The sequence below is a fragment of the Rattus norvegicus genome, chromosome X, assembly GCF_021556685.1.
Source record: "Rattus norvegicus strain SHRSP/BbbUtx chromosome X, alternate assembly SHRSP_T2T, whole genome shotgun sequence".
NCBI classification, from domain to species: Eukaryota; Metazoa; Chordata; class Mammalia; order Rodentia; family Muridae; genus Rattus; species Rattus norvegicus.
Genome location: NC_141554.1, coordinates 8,326,211 through 8,333,857, shown reverse-complemented (window position 1 = coordinate 8,333,857; position 7,647 = coordinate 8,326,211). Strand labels below are relative to the sequence as shown.

Sequence of the window (7,647 nt, the reverse complement as noted above, 5' to 3'; positions counted from 1 at the left end):
AGGTTGAGGAACAACTGGCTATTGCACAGGTGGGAACAGGAGACTGAGCCAAGTGCCTTCCCTCCCAGTCCAGTCACCCAGGCTGTCCTCATTTGGATTCCTGCTGTTTCCCTCCCCAAGATTGCCACTCTCTCACTTCCGAGTTCAAGACCAAATCAGACAGTTGCCCTGCTTGGCATCCCTATGTTTCTTATAGCTTGGCCGCAAGGAGCCAAGAGCTCGGGCCAGTCAGTATCCCCAGTCATTTGTTCCTTGACTAAAGATGATATTCTTCTGTAGAAAAAAAAGATTTACTGTGCTACCACAGGCCCAAAGAAACAGGCTAAAGTGACAGTGGACTGAATAAACCCTTTCTCCTTTTGAGACATTTATTCCATGTATTTGTCACAGCAAGAATGGGTTGAATGAATTTGTGAGTGGGAAAAAACAACTACCCAGTATCAACAAGAAGCTTGAGTATTGGAAGTAAAGGAATACAATCTGGTGTTGGTAACATATCTTTATATATTATTATGTTTCCCTTTATCTTCCTCACTGAGTTATCCTTTGTTTTTCCATTTCTCTTTAAATTTATTTCCTCCATCTCATGTCCGGGGCATCCATCCGAGGTGAGTAGCATTAGAAATACTATTTTTTGAATGTGGTTATTGGTTTATTTTCTCATTGCTCTGACAAAACACATGACAGAGGCAACTCAATAGAAGGATTTATTTTTGACTCACAATTTAAGAAAAGATATAGTCTATCACGGTAAATAGTGGTGAAACAATGGGAGATAAGGCAGCCAGCTGGTCAGAGAGATGAATGCTGATACTAAGCTTGCTTGTTCCTTTCTTCCCTTTTAATTTAGCCTAGCCCATTGGATTGTTTCACCCACATTCAACATGGATCTTTCTCCTCTATGGAGACATCCTTAAAGAAACACAAAGAGATATGTCTTCTAGGTGGTTCCAAATCCAATCAACGTGGTAATGAAGACTCTATATCACAGATGTAAAAGTTAAAAGAGACAAATGTAAAAGTTGGTAGTACAATCTAGATAATGTTTTAGGAAATTAACCTTAGTAAAAAAGAGTGAGTGGCTTTCCTATGGTTAGGGACAAGGGATATTAGAAATCTGGGAGGAATCGGATTATAGTCAGTGGTTTCAGAATTCATTTTGCTAGGAAGAGTCTATGTAGCAGATTGTGACAAAGGGCCTTTTATCTAGGAACCTGTGTAAGAACTATATGCCTGATGATTTATGGAGAACCCAAAAAATGTTGATCTCCAGTCAAAAACTGGATGCAGCTGATGAAGATTATAATGTGGCTTTCATTCCTTTATTGGCCACCATGTTCTGCCAAAATTAGGCTCTGGTCTGATGTAGAGGTCAGAAATAGAACTCAGTTTTAGTCAAAAACTGTAGCTCAGTGGCACAGCCCTTACTTAGCATGTATGAGGTTCCATCTCAGCACCACAAAAATGTCAGCATATGTTTGATACTTGCAGGTGGAAAAACCAGGCAAATCAACCCATGTAATGTCAGGTGAATGTCTTTGTTGTTCTTTTGCTTTGTTTTAAGACAGTGTCTCTGTATGTAGCCCTGGATGTCCTGGACATCACTATGTATGTAGCCCTGGATGTTCTGGACATCACTATGTAGACCAGGCTAGCCTTGAACTCACAGAAACGCTTCTTCCTCTGCTTCCAGAATGCTGGAATCAAAGGCCATGTGCCACCATGCCAAACCATATTTATTGTTCTTACAGAACTCCAGTGATAAAATTGCTAAATAATTATCACTAATATATGTTAATAGTCAAACAAATGCCAGTAGACTAAATCAATGTAAATCATCTTGAAAATTACATCAGATCTTTTATAAAATAAAACAATTATTAATTAAATTCAATACCACAAAACATTTTAATCCTGGATGATTACCTTAGTAGTAATTTCTAAATCATATTTATTCATTTACTTATTGTGTACGTGCACATGGGTGTGCCTATTCAACCATGCACATGTGGATGTCAGAGAAAAACTTGCAAGAATCCTGGTACCAGATGGGTCCTGGAAATCAAATCCATCAGTCTAGATAGCAAACACCTTTACTTGCTGAACCATCTAATGGGAACCTTACTAGTGATTTTGAGTGCCTACCAGGTACTCTGCTGTACCACACACTGTTTCTTTTAATCCTCACAAACCCCGCTGAGATCTGTAGCTCATCAACATATCAATTTACATAGGAGGAAAGTGAAATTCAAAAACATTAATTTACCTGTGATCACTTTCTCAGGACTCACTTCAGCAATCTGATTCAAACAGAAAATGAAATTTCTACATGTTAACCTCATTTTACAGTAAGTACTGTAATTATATGATGTCATTTCTGGCCACCCACTTATTATTAATTCTTTATTTCTTTCTCTTTTCTACATATATGTATGTATGTATGTATGTATGTATGTATGTATGTAGTATACATACACATGAGTGCACATGTGAGCAGCAGAGGACCAAATGCACATGTGGGAGTTGGTTAGGGCTCTAACTCAGGTCATTAGGCATGTTTACCTGCTGTGCTAACCACTACCTTTTGTCTTATTTTCTGAAGGACCTCAAATTTTACCTACTTATCTCTGTTTAGCCTTTATATTTTGGGTGAAGGTGATGTCAGGTCAACTTGAGAAGTCTTGAAAAAGTCTTGAAAAGTTGAGGCTAGCTGTAGAATACCCTTACTGGGATAACAAAATCCAAGAGCTAAACTAATCAATTCACCATTGCTCTAGAAATTTATTCCTAATGGCTCAAAAGGTGTCAGAATATTTGCTCCTTGGTTTGATTAAAAGTTCTCTCACCTCTCTCCGTCCTTCTTCCTTCTCTTCCTTCCTTTCATCCTTTACCTTTCTGTCTTGTTCTCTCTATTTCTGTCTTCTTTTCACACACACACACATACACAAACATACACACATAGTTGTCAAAATGAGATTGACCTTACACCAACTACCCCAAGTGCTGCTAAAATTCTTTCCCTTGGGATAAACAAACACTAGTCTCTCTTTTCCAGCTGTCCCAATGACAAGCCAAAGCAAGGTATAATTCAACCAAAGTTCACTCTAGGGAACCAATAGATTTATTGGGGTTACTTACAGAGATGAGGGGTTATGGGCAGGAGCATGGGTGACCCTAAAGAAACTATACACTGGAAGATCTGAATCCAGAGTGGATGATGATTGCCCCATGCCTTGTAGATAAAGTTCTCTCCCCTCATCTTTTCCTACCCCTATCCTCTAGTCCTTCCCAGCTTCTCTCCTGATATGCAGTTAGGGCAGTATTGTATATAACTGCAAGGAGTGGGGGACTGAATATTCAGGTGAGGATCCCAGAACTCTCCCAACCCCACTTTTCCAAGAGGGAACATTAGTAATCAACAATTCCAGCTGAAATGACATTTGGTGAGCAAGCCCAGTCAAACTCTTGAGGATGGTGGTGGTTTGGTGCAGAGGATTGTTCTATACAATTCCAAAACCACAGAAAACCCACACCTATTGCTCATTCCAGCTGTAAATTTTATAGCACTTGCAAATAAGTAAAGTGCAACCTGGGACAAGACCAAAGTCATGTATGGGTCTTTTCTCCTTGCCTATGACAATTCCAATTCTGCCTTCGATCAGGATAATGCTGATGTGTTTCTGAGTCACAGTTTAAATGTCTATTCAAAATATATTATTACATTTTCCTTTGGTACTATCCACTTGTCCCAATATGCTATATTAAATATTCTATTCAAATAGTAATCCAAAGAATGATCTGGACAGCCCACCAAACAGCTGAAAGTGGAGGGAATATGCCATTGGTATTGTTTAAGGTGGAGAAAAAAGCAGACTTATTTAGTCGGTGGTATATTTTTATGGCTTTTCTGAGGCAAGGTCTTGCTACGTAGACCAAGCTATTCTCAAACTTAAGGTAGCTCTCCTAAGTTCTGAGTTAATAGGTGTGCATGACCAAGCCCTGCCTTTCATCTATTTGATTTTTTTATTATCAATGTGTATTATGGTGCACATGCAGAGATCAGAGGACAACTTTCCAGAGTCAGTTCTCTCCTTTTACTCTGGATTCTAGAGATTGGATTCAAATCATCAGGCTTGTGAATCAAATGGTTTACCCAGTGAGCTATCTCTCCAGCCCTATTGTGGCATTGAAATGCTCTAGAAAATGATCATTCTTGTTGACTGTATTTAGGATGGGTCATTCTGACTCTCTCTTTCCCTGACTGGAACTCAACATGCTCACTTTTTCCGAGGATGCTTAATAACTAACTGTATATCAGTTTTCCTTTCTGAGCTTTCTCTTCTTGTGTATAGCTCTGCCTATTCACATGCTAACTCAACTCATAACACTTTATGTTTTACTATTTTATTCTGGCTCCTGATCTTTGCTTTTGTATTCTTGAGATTGTTCTCATGCAAATTTTGGGATCAGTTTGTTTAGTTGTAGCTTCCAGCTTCAAGTATAATTTTACTCACCTTTAAACTGGAATGTTTCAAGCTTGTAGCTCTCTTCGAAACAGTGTCATGTAGCTCAGGCTGGTTTCAAACCTGCCTTATCTTTCTACTTCGACCTCCCTCCTGAGTGCTGAGATTGCAAGCATAAACCACCACATACACCCTAAACATTCGTGAACACTACATACAAACTAAAGCTTTTAATTCTTTAGTATTACAAAGCCTCTTATATACCAAGATTGTGGAAATTTTCTCATTCTACATTAGAATTGCAACTTTTAAAACAGGCGTGACATTGCTTCTCAGCCTTTTGGCTAAGATCAACATGTAAAATAGACTCAGTTTTGCTTTTAAGTATGTGTATATGTGTGTCTTTCTGTGGGTATGTACAAGTGAGTGCAGGTGTTTATGGAAGCCAGAAGAGGGAGTTGGATCACATAAACCTGAAGTTTCAGGCCATTGTGGGAACCAAACTCCAGTCCTGCAAGAGCAGTAAGTGCTCTTAATTGCTGAGACATCTCTCCAGCCTCCTGATTTTAACATTTTTATTTCTAAATATAGTTTAACTGGACGATTGCTATGGTATGAACAGTGAGATCCTTTCCAAAATAAATTTCAAAACATTATCCCCAAAGCAACAAAATTAAGAGGTGTGGCCTCAGGGGCATGGTTAAGTAAACAAAGTCTCACTCTCCTGAGTGAGACTGGCACTGTGATAGAAGGCTTCCAGCTTGAAGAGCTGCTCTTCTTGCCCTTTTTCTTTCTGCCATATGAAAGCACAGTGATAAGGCTCTTTCTTCAGAGAGCAGCTTCACCAGATAAGCACTGATGTGTATGACTTGGTTTTGGACATCTCAGTCTCCAGAACTCTAAGAAAAAAATCTATTTTTTAAACATTTATTTATTTATTTCATGTATATGAGTACAATGTCAATGCCATCACACAGAGAAAGGAGCCTCGGTTGAGGAAATGCCTTTATGAGATCCAACTGTAAGGTGTTTTCTCAATTAATGATCAATAAGGGAGGGCCCAGTCATTGTGGGTGGTACCATCCCCTAGTCTTGCTTTCCTGGGTATTATAAGAAAGCAGAATGAACAAGCCATGGGAAGCCAGCCAGTAAGCAGCCCCTCCATGGCCTCTGCATCAGCTCCTACCTTCAGGATCCTGCCCTGTTTGAGTTTGTTTTGTTTTCCTTTGATGAACAGCAATGTGGAAGTGTAAGCCAAATACACTCTTTCCTCCTCAACTTGCTTTTTTTGGTCCTGGTGTTTTGTCATAGCAATAGAAACCTTAACTAGGCAAGGACTATTCTGATATAAAACAGAAAAAAAAGAAAGAAACTCATTTGCTATTTATGTTTTTTTTTCCTTCCTATTCCATCTCAGTCCTTGCCTTTTGGAAAGGACAGAAGTTTGGTCTATCTCATTTACCACTTCACCTCTGGAGTACAGGATGGTGACAAAACATGGTAAGCAGAAAAAGGGGGTGGGGCTGAAGAAAAGTGTTGAACAAAATGTTATTTTCTTTCTTTTTCTTTTTTCTTTTTTGCCAAGCTGTGACTGTTTATTAACGACCAGATTATAAAAATACCTTGATGAGTATCTTACCTCATCGTCTAATAAGACTGTTTATCTGCTCTTCCCTGTTGCCAGCATTTCCACCTTCTACAAAGTGAGTTGTCTTTTTCTTCATTCCACCTCGTGGGGAAGATAGTTTGAAGGGCCACAGGAAGTTATTTGCTTCCTTGAAGCGTTTCCCAACTGTATAGATCTCATGAATTAGATCCTCCATGCAGATGATGCCAAATTTACCAAGAGATCAAGCAATCAAGGAATTATCTGTCAAGGCAATGATTTGGCCATAGCCTCGCTTGTAGATGAGCTCGTTTACTGACTTCAGGTTGGGGTGCCCCCATGCAATGTACGGTTCCGCGGTCCTCAGCATGTTAATTGAAGCCTTGTTGAGCTTAACAAAGGTGCCATTGAAGATCTGCTGAGGACGTAGTGGCTGCAGCACCTTGCACACCTTTGGGCTCACTCCATTGATACCTCGGACTCTGATGACAAAGGCCAATTTTGGTTCTGCGGGCACATAGACATTCCCAGCTCTCCTTGCGGTCCTAGCCATGCGAATCTCAGTCCGGGACATCTGCCTGTACTCCTTGTGAGAGTGCTCTGCCTTCTCATAGATGAGCTTCCTCCTTGCCTTTCGCAGTGTCTTCAGGGCAAACTTCTTCCTCAGGTGATTCACCTTCTACTCTGTGAAATTCCTTCGCTTTTTCTTAAGGGTTCCTGGCTCTGCAGCAGCCTTCTTTTTCTCCTCTGGTACAGCCTCCATGGTTCCAGCCTTAAAAAGAGAGCCAAAATACTATTTTTGTGTTCCCCTTCTAGGAATTCAGATCCAGTGTGTCTCAGATAGGTTCTAGAAATCAGTAATATTTTTTATGATTGATTTTTTTATGTATACAGTGTTCTGCCTGCATGTACACCTGCATGTCAGAAGAGGGCATCAGATCCCATTACAGATGGTTGTGAGCCTCCATGTGGTTGCTGGGATTTGAACTCAGGACCTCTGGAAGAGCAGTCAGTGCTCTCAAACTCTGAGCCATCTCTACAACCCCAGAAATCTGTATTTTTTAAAGATTTATTTTTATTTATGGGCCAGATGTCACATGTGTACAGATGCCTAAGGAGGCCAGCAACAGGCAATGGGTTACTGGAACTGGAGTTACAGGCATCTTATTTAGGTACTTGGTACTGAACACAGGTCCTCTAGAACATGCTTAACTACAATCATTTCTTCAGCCTAGGAGACTGTGTTTTTAATAAGCTCGCCATCCAGTTTCAGAACAATAATCCAATTCAAGTCATCTAACCTTTCATCTAGGTACCATTTCCCCTTCCTGTTTGCCATCTCTCCTTTATTTTCAGGTTTTTTTTTATTAACTTGAGTATTTCTTATATACATTTCGAGTGTTATTCCCTTTCCCGGTATCCGGGCAAAAATCCCCCTCCCCCCTCCCCTTCCTTATGGGTGTTCCCCTCCCAACCCTCCCCGCATTGCCGCCCTCTCCACTACAGTCTAGTTCACTGGGGGTTCAGTCTTAGCAGGACCCAGGGCTGCCCCTTCCACTGGTGCTCTTACTAGGATAT

The 7,647-nt window shown here is 40.3% G+C and overlaps 1 pseudogene; it reads right to left on the bottom strand.

Moving 5' to 3' along the window:
• Positions 1-6,103: 6,103 nt before the first annotated feature.
• Rpl7-ps28 (ribosomal protein L7, pseudogene 28) lies at positions 6,104-6,832 on the bottom strand (annotated as a pseudogene).
• Positions 6,833-7,647: the final 815 nt, after the last annotated feature.